This window comes from Abrus precatorius, unplaced genomic scaffold (assembly GCF_003935025.1).
Source record: "Abrus precatorius isolate BTA unplaced genomic scaffold, Abrus_2018 Scaffold2, whole genome shotgun sequence".
In the NCBI taxonomy this organism is placed as follows: Eukaryota; Viridiplantae; Streptophyta; class Magnoliopsida; order Fabales; family Fabaceae; genus Abrus; species Abrus precatorius.
The window spans coordinates 18,320,465-18,329,847 of NW_020874362.1; the positions used below are offsets into that span (position 1 = coordinate 18,320,465).

Consider the following 9,383-nt stretch of genomic DNA (forward strand, 5'->3'; position numbering starts at 1 on the left):
TGACGCGCAAATCTAGAAAATTTTATAAATTCCAGAAACGTTCCGAAATTGAGGGGATTCTGTTCATTTTCAGTTTTGTTAGTTACATTCTCATTAGAGGAAGTGAGAGAGAGGAGTGGGGATTCGAATCTTGGAGCTTCACGAAGAGGAATTGGAGTGGAGCAGCTTCTATGACGATTCTGAGTTTCTTCTTCTCTTCTTCTCTTCTTTTTCTTTCTTTGCTGTCATGGCTGTGTAATTTCTTCATAGTTAGGGATTGTAGATCTGAAACGAACATGTTGAATTGATTTGGATCTAAATTTCAAGCTTTGGAATAGATTGAGTGATTGATTCTGCATTTTATGTAGTAATTGAATGGAAATTTGGTTAACTAATTTCAGTGGAACTCTTGTCAATGGAAATTGAATTTGTTCTTCAGATCTGAACCAATCACCGAGATTATAGTTTTCTTAGGGATAAGAGGCTTTGATCTTGCAATCTTCTGGTTTCTTACACTTAAAGCAATATTGAATTGAATCAGATCTAAGGAATTAGAATGGTTTAATTGAATGTTAGGTTCACTGAGTTAAGGAATTAACCTCTGGATAATATAACGTCAAACAGATTGTAATTCTTTCCAATTGCTTGTTAATTTAGAACTTTATTGATTAAACATTGAAGTTTTGGTGAAGCAATTCCCTAGCTATGGTCTCTCCTTCTGTTATCACATAACTGTTTGCTCATTGTTCTATTTCTGCAAGTTGCTTTTACTTTTAATTGTTCTGGTTTGCTGTTATTACATGTTACTACTCTCCTTCCAATTTCAAAAAGCTCAAAGGGTTATAATTCTATGAAGTGGTACTTGAAATCTAAATTCCCTATGGAGACGATATTTGGATCTTAATTTTACTCATTACATGCTGCAATTCTAGTCCACTTGCTAGTGTTAGATTGCGAACAACACTAGGAGGTGAGAGAGAGAGACAGGGAACTCTTCCAATTAGTCCTAGCAGTCACTTCCAAGGTGTTTTGGTGGCCCGAGATGAGTTTTGCATGCGTTCCTTAGCAACTAAGCAAAAGAGGATCCAGGCGAGACCCAAATTGGAATTTAGGCCCAAAGGCGCCAAGAGGCAAGAGAGAGACAGGTAACTCTTCCTATTAGTCCTAGTAGTCACTTCCAAGGTGTTTCGGTGGCCCGAGATGAGTTTTGCGTGCGTTCCTTAGCGACAAAGCAAAAGAGGACCCAGGCGAGACCCAAATTGGAATTTTGGCCCAAAGGCGCCAGGAGGCGAGAGAGAGACAGGGAACTCTTCCTGTTAGTCCTAGCAGTCACTTCCAAGGTGTTCCAGTGGCCCGAGATAAGCAAAAAAGGACCCAAGCGAAACCCAAATTGAAATTTGGGCCCTAAGGCGCTAGAAGCCAAGAGAGAGACAAGGAACTATTCCTGTTAGTCCTAACAGTCACTTCCAAGGTGTTTCAGTGGCTCGAGATGAGTTTTGCACGCTTTCCTCAGCGACTAAGCAAAAGAGGACCCAGGCGAGACCCATATTGGAATTTGGGCCCAAAGGCGCCAGGAGGCAAGAGAGAGACAGGGAACTCTACCTATTAGTCCTAGCAGACACTTCCAAGGTTTTTCAGTGGCCCGAGATGAGTTTTGCATGCGTTCCTTAGCGACTAAGAAAAAGAGGACTCAAGCGAGACCCAAATTGGAATTTGGGCCCAAAGGCGCCAGGAGGCGAGAGAGAGACAGGGAACTCTTCCTGTTAGTCCTAGCAGTCACTTCCAAGGTGTTTCAGTGGCCCGAGATGTGTTTTGCATGCATTCCTTAGCCAATAAACAAAAGTGGACACAAGCGAGACCTAAATTGGAATTGGGACCCAAAGGCGCCAGGAGGCGAGAGAGAGGCAGGGAACTCTTCCTATTAGACCTAGCAGTCACTCCCAAGGTGTTTCAGTGGCCCGAGATGAGTTTTGCACGCTTTCCTTAGCGAGTAAGCAAAAGAGGACCCAGGCGAGATCCAAATTGGAATTTGGGCCCAAAGGCGCCAGAAGGACAGAAAGAGACAGGGAACTCTTCCTATTAGTCCTAAGGAGTTTCAGTGGCCTGAGAAGAGTTTCGCACGTCTTCCTTTGCCGGTGAGCAAAACGGGACCAAAAGAGACCAAAATTGGAACTTGGATCCAAAGGCGCCAGAAAGTGCCAGAAAGGGAGAACGTGGTGAGAAAGCCTTCCTTTGAGTCCTAGAAGGGATATACAAGAAGTTTCAGTGGCCTGAGATGAGTTTCGCATGTTTTCCTTTGTCGGTAAGCAAAAGGCCACCAAAAGAGACCAAAATTGGAACTTGGGTCCAAAGGTGCCAGAAAGTGCCAGAAGAAGAGAAGATGGTGAGAAAGCCTTCCTTTGAGTCCTAGGAGTGATATTCAAGGAGTTTCAGTGGCCTGAGATGAGTTTCGCACGTCTTCCTTTGCTGGTAAGCAAAACGGGACCAGAAGAGACGAAAAGTTGAACTTGGGTCCGGAGGCGCCAGAAAGTGCCAGAAGGGGAGAAGGTGGGGAGAAAGCCTTCCTTTGAGTCCTAGGACTGATATTCAAGGAGTTTCAGTGGCCTGAGACGAGTTTCGCATGTCTTCCTTTGCTGGTAAGCAAAAGGAGACAAAAAAGGCCAAAATTGGAACATGGTTCCAAAGGCGCAAGAAACTGCCAGAAAGGATGAAGGTGGTGAGAAAGCCTTCCTTTGAGTTCTAAGAGTGTATATCAAGGAGTTTCAGTGGCCTGAGACGAGTTTCGCACGTCTTCCTTTGCTGGTAAGCAAAACGGGACTAGAAGAGACCAAAAGTGGTACTTGGATCCAAAGGCGCCAGAAAATGCCAAAAGGGGAGAAGGTGGTGAGAAAGCCTTCCTTTGAGTCCTAGGAGTGTAATTCATGGAGTTTTAGTGGCCTGAGATGATTTTCGCACGTCTTCCTTTGCTGGTGAGCAAAAAGGGAGCAAAAGAGACCAAAACTGGAACATGGGTCTAGAGGAGCGAGAAAGTGCCAGAAGGGGAAAATGTGGTGAGAAAGCCTTCCGTTGAGTCCTAGGAGTGATATTTAAGGAGTTTCAGTGGCCTGAGACGAGTTTCGCACATCTTCCTTTTCCGGTAAGCAAAATGGGACCAGAAGAGACCAAAAGTGGAACTTGGGTCCAAAGGCGCCAAAAAGTGCCAGAAGGGGAGAAGGTGGTGAGAAAGCCTTCCTTTGAGTCTTACGAGTGATATTCAAGGAGTTTCAGTGGCCTGAGACGAGTTTCGCACGTCTTCCTTTGCCGGTAAGCAAAACGGAACCAGAAGAGACCAAAGGTGGAACTTAGGTCCAGAGGTGCCAGAAAGTGCCAGAAGGGGAGAAGGTGAGGAGAAAGTCTTCCTTTGAGTCCTAGGAGTGATATTCAAGGAGTGTCAGTGGCCTGAGACGAGTTTCGCACGTCTTCCTTTGCCGGTAAGCAAAACGGGACCAAAAGAGACCAAAACTGGAACTTGGGTCCAGAGGCGCGAGAAAGTGTATGAAGGGGAGAAAGTGGTTAGAAAGCCTTCCTTTGAGTCCTAAGATTGATATTCCAGGAGTTTCAGTGGCCTGAGACTAGTTTCGCACGTCTTCCTTTGCTGGTAAACAAAAGGGGACAAAAAAGGCCAAAACTGAAACTTGGGTCCAAAGGTGCAAGAAAGTGCCAGAAAGGGAGAAGGTGGTGAGAAAGCCTTCCTTTGAGTCCTAGGAGTGTTATTCTAGGATTTTCAGTGGCCTAAGTTGAGTTTCACACGTCTTCCTTTGCTGATAAGCAAAAGGGGACCAAAAGAGACAAAAATTGGAACTTGGGTCCAAAGGTGCGAGAAAGTGCCAGAAGGGAAGAAGGTGGTGAGAAAGCCTTCCTTTGATTCCTAGGATTTATATTCAAGGAGGTTCAGTTGTTTGAGACGAGTTTCGCATGTCTTCCTTTGACGGTAAGCAAAAGGGGACCAAAAGAAACCAAAACTACAACTTGGGTCCAAAGGTGTTAGAATGTGCCAGAACGAGAGAAGGTGGTGAGAAGTCCTTCCTTTGAGTCCCAGCATTTATATTCAAGGAGTTTCAGTTGCTTGAGAAGAGTTTCGCACATCTTCCTTTGCCGGTGAGCAAAACGGGAGCAAAAGAGACCAAGACTGGAACTTGGATCCATAGGCGCCAGAAAGTGCCAGAAAGGGAGAAGGTGGTGAGAGAGCCTTCCTTTGAGTCCTAGGAGTGATATTCAAGGAGTTTCAGTGGCCTGAGACGAGTTTCGCACGTCTTCCTTTGCCGGTAAGCAAAACGGGACCAAAAGAGACCAAAACTGGAACTTGGGTCCAGAGGCACGAGAAAGTGTATGAAGGGGAGAAAGTGGTTAGAAAGCCTTCCTTTGAGTCCTAAGATTGATATTCAAGGAGTTTCAGTGGCCTGAGACTAGTTTCGCACGTCTTCCTTTGCTGGTAAACAAAAGGGGACAAAAAAGGCCAAAACTGAAACTTGGGTCCAAAGGCGCAAGAAAGTGCCAGAAAGGGAGAAGGTGGTGAGAAAGCCTTCCTTTGAGTCCTAGGAGTGTTATTCTAGGATTTTCAGTGGCCTGAGTTGAGTTTCGCACGTCTTCCTTTGCCGGTAAGCAAAACGGGACCAAAAGAGACCAAAACTGACTTTGGGTCCAGAGGCGCGAGAAAGTGCATGAAGGGGAGAAAGTGGTGAGAAAGCCTTCCTTTGAGTCCTAAGATTGATATTCAAGGAGTTTCAGTGGCTTGAGACTAGTTTCGCACATCTTCCTTTGCTAGTAAGCAAAAGGGGACAAAAAAGGCCAAAACTGGAACTTGGGTCCAAAGTTCAAGAAAGTTCCAGGAAGGGAGAAGGTGATGAGAAAGCCTTCCTTTGAGTCCTAGGAGTGTTATTCAAGGATTTTCACTGGCCTGAGATGAGTTTTGCACGTCTTCCTTTGCTGGTAAGCAAAAGGCGATCAAAAGAGACAAAAACTGGAACTTGGGTCCAAAGGCGTTAGAATGTGCCAGAACGGGAGAAGGTAGTGAGAAAGCCTTCCTTTGAGTCCCAGCATTTATATTCAATGAGTTTCAGTTGCCTAAGAAGAGTTTCGCACGTCTTCCTTTGCTGGTGAGGAAAACGGGAGCAAAAGAGACCAAAACTGGAACTTGGATCCAAAGGCGCCAGAAAGTGCCAGAAAGGGAGTAGGTGGTGAGAATATTCAAGGTGTTTCATTGGCCTGCGACGAGTTTCGCATGTTTTCCTTTGCCAGTAAGCAAAAGGCGACCAAAAGAGACCAAAATGGAACTTGGGTCCAAAGGCGTCAGAAAGTGCCAGAAGAGGAGAAGATGGTGACAAAGCCTTCCTTTGAGTCCTAGGAGTGTTATTCAAGGAGTTATAGTGGCCTGAGACGAGTTTTGCACGTCTTCCTTTGCCGGTAAGCAAAAGGGACCAAAAGAGACAAAAATTGGAATTAGGTCCAAAGGTGCGAGAAATTGCCAGAAGGGGAGAAGGTGGTGAGAAAGCCTTCCTTTGGGTCCTAGGAGTGATATTCATGTAGTTTCAGTGGCCTGAGACAAGTTTCGCATGTTTTCCTTTGCCGGTAAGCAAAAGGCGACCAAAAGAGACCAAAACTGGAACCTGGGTCCAAAGGCGCCAGAAAGTGCCAGAAGAGGAGAATGTGGTAAGGAAAGCCTTCCTTTGAGTCCTAGGAGTGATATTCAAGGAGTTTCAGTGGTCTGAAACGTGTTTCTCACGTCTTCCTTTGCCGGTGAGTAACAGGAAACCAAAACAGACCAAAACTTGAACTTGAGTCCAAAGACGCCAGAAAATGCTAGAAGGAGAGAAGGTGGTGAGAAAGCATTCGTTTGAGCCCTATGAGTGATATTCAAGGAGTTTCAGTGGCCTGAGACGAGTTTTGCACGTCTTCTTTTGTCGGTAAGCAAAACGGGACCAAAAGAGGCCAAAACTGGAACTTGGGTCCAAAGGTGCGAGAAAGTGCCAGAAGGGGAGAAGATGGTGAGAAAGCCTTCCTTTGAGTCCTAGGATTTATATTCAAGGAGTTTAAGTTGCCTGGGACGAGTTTTGTACGTCTTCCTTTGACAGTAAGCGAAAGGAGACCAAAAGAGACCAAAACTAGAACTTGGGTCCAAAGGCGCCAGTAAGTGCCAGAACGGGGGAAGGTGGTGAGAAAGCCTTCCTTTGAGTCCCAGCATTTATATTATAGGAGTTTCAGTTGCTTGAGAAGAGTTTTGCACGTCTTCCTTTGCTGGTAAGCAAAAAGGGACCAGAAGAGACTAAAACTGGAACTTAGGTCCAAAGCCGCAAGAAAGTGTCAGAAGGGGAGAAGGTGGTGACGAAAGCCTTCCTTTGAGTCCTTGGATTTATATTCAAGGAGTTTCAGTTGCCTGAGACGAGCTTTGCATGTCTTCCTTTGACAGTAAGCAAAAGGGGACCAAAAAAGGCCAAAACTAGAATGATGAATCCATATTTTGACTGTTATTTTAGCATAATTCTAACACAAATGATAAGAAAAATATATAAAGAAAGCAGAAAAACTTAGAAAAAGAGAAGGAATTGAATTTTGTTTACATATGTAGTTATTTTAGCAATTGTGAAATTTTTGCTTAGGAATTAAGTTTTTAATCTTGTTTTTGTAGGAATAAATTGAGCAAGGATCATATTCATGGAAGTTTGATGACAAGGAAGAGGAAAGAAGCAAGTCTGGACTCCAAAAACTCAAGAATAAGAAATTGCAGACTGGGAGTGATCACTATTGTCAGTGAAAGTGATCACTTCAGAGCTCAAAGAAGAAGTGGAGCCTGGGCGTTACCACTTTTATCATTAAAAGTGATAGTTCCAGAGAGGCAAAATATCAGGAAAGCTCTGCGTAACCACTATTGTCATCAAAAGTGATCATTCCAGAGAGTCTTCAACTTGGCGAGCTGCGCGTAGTCACTTTTATCAGCAAAAGTGACAATGCGCAACTACCTTGGCTCTGTGTTGTCACTTTTATCATCAAGAGTGATAGTTCTAGAGAGCTCTCAATATCAGGAAAATGCGCGTGGCCACTATTTCTGGGAAAAGTGTTAACGCGCAACCAAAAACTCTCTGCGTAACTACTATTTCTCATAAAAGTGATGACGTGAAAATCTGGGAAATTTTATGAATACCAGAAACGATCCGGAAAAAAGGGATTCTGTTCATTTTCAGTTTTTTTAGTTAATTTCTGGTTAGAAGAAGTGAGAGAGAGGAGTGGGGATTCAGATCTTGGAGCTTCACGAAGAGGAATTGGAGTGGAGCAAGCTTCCATGGCATTTCTGAGTTTCTTCTTCTCTTCTTCTCTTTCTTTTTCTTCTTCTGCTACCATGGCTGTGTAATTCGTTTATAGTTAGGGATTGTAGATCTGAAATGAACATGTTGAATTGATTTGGATCTGAATTTCAAGCTTTGGAATAGATTGAGCGATTGATTCTGAACTTCACGTGGAAATTGAATGGAAATTTGATTAACTAAATTCAGAGGAACCTTTGTCAATGGAAATTGAATTTGTTCTTCAGATCTGAACCAATCACCAAGATTTTAGTTTTCTTAGGGATAAGGAACTTTGATCTTGCAATCTTTTGGTTTCTTACACTTAAAGCAACATTGAATTGAATCAGATCTAAGGAATTAGAATGGTTTAATTGAATGTTAGGTTCACTGAGTTAAGGAATTAACCTCTGAATAGTATAATGTGAAACTGATTGTCATTCTTTCCAATTGCTTGTTAATTCATAACTTTATTGATTAAACATTGGAGTTTTGGTGAAGCAATTCCCTAGCTATGGTTTCTTCCTCTGTTATCACATAATTGTGTGTTCATTATTTTGTTTTCTGCAAGTTCATTTTACTTCTAATTGTTCTAGTTTTCTGTTACTACATGTTACCACTCTCCTTATAAATTCGAAAAATCTTAAATGGTTATAATTCTATGAAGTGATACTTGAATCTAAATTCCCTGTGGAGACGATATTTGGATCTTAAATTTACTCATCACTTGCTGCAATTCTAGTGCACTTGCTAGTGTTAGATTGCGAACAACAAGTTTTTGGCGCCGTTGCCGGGGAATTTTGCATTTCAATATCATTAGTAGTAGAAAAGTAACTAGATTGAGCATATATTTTGTTGCTTTGCTTTCAAATTGTTTTCTGCATAATTTTACTGCACCTTGTGTATTATTCTGCATAATATTTCTGTCTGCTGCATAGAATTTTTACATCTTTGTTATCTGCATAATTTCAATTTTCATTGTTCTTCATAGTTGTAATTGCCATTATGCATATTTGTACATGATTTTACAATTCTGCAACTGCTAGATTTAAGTTTCTATATGCTTTTACTGATAGATTTTGCATGAATTCTGTTGTACATTTCTGAGTATCAATTGTAGTCTAATTTTGCTTCAAATTGATTTGTATATGCGTGGTAAAAACAAGAATAAATCAATTCTGGTCTTTGATCCTGACATAGACATAACTTTGAGAAGATTGAGAAAAGAGTCTAGAGCAGAAAAAGCCATAGGGAGTGATAGTGAGTTAGAAGCTGTCCATTCTCCAGAATCTCAGAGTAATTCTAGAGTGAAAAGAACATCTACACCCTTGAGACAACCAAATCCAGCAATAGAAATGGCAGAACAGAACAGATTTAGAACATTAGGGGACTATGCTATTCCTAACATGCAAGGTTTTAACTCTTCTATAATTAGGCCAACTATTCAAGCTAACCATTTTGAGATTAAACCTGCCCTACTACATTTAGTCTAACAGGATCAGTTTGCTGGAGGAAATTTTGATGATCCTAACCTGCATATTTCAAATTTTCTGCAGCTATGTGACACTATAAGAATGAATGGAGTTAGTGAAGAAGCTATCAGATTAAGACTATTTCCTTTTTCCTTGAGAGATAGAGCAAAATGTTGTTTACAAGCTCAACCACAAGGAAGCATCACAACCTGGACAGAACTTGTGAATAAGTTTTTAACTAAGTACTTCCCTCCATCCAAAGTTGCTAAGTTGAGAGGAGAAATTACATCCTTTGTGCAGCAAGAAGGAGAATCATTGTGTGAAGCATGGGAAAGATACAAAGAACTGCTTAGAAGGTGTCCACATCATTGTATTCCAGATTGGATGCAATTGGAGACTTTTTATAATGGGATGAATGCACTAACAAGAACAATGGTTGATGCTGCTGCTGGAGGTTCATTAAATACAAAGTCCTTGGAAGAAGCTCAAAGGATTATTGACATGATGGCATCTTTAATGTATCAGAATTCAAACTCAAGGAATCAAGGAAGAAACTCTGGTCATGAAGCTAAGGTTCTGGAAACTTTTCTTGCACAAAATCAGCTACAAAATCAAA

General features: G+C 42.2%; 1 non-coding gene across 1 annotated transcript; it reads right to left on the minus strand.

Moving 5' to 3' along the window:
* Positions 1 to 9,034: 9,034 nt before the first annotated feature.
* Positions 9,035 to 9,141, minus strand: LOC113860309. The gene has a single exon (XR_003503763.1). It is a non-coding gene; the product is annotated as a small nucleolar RNA R71 (small nucleolar RNA).
* Between the last annotated feature and the right edge of the window lie 242 nt (positions 9,142 to 9,383).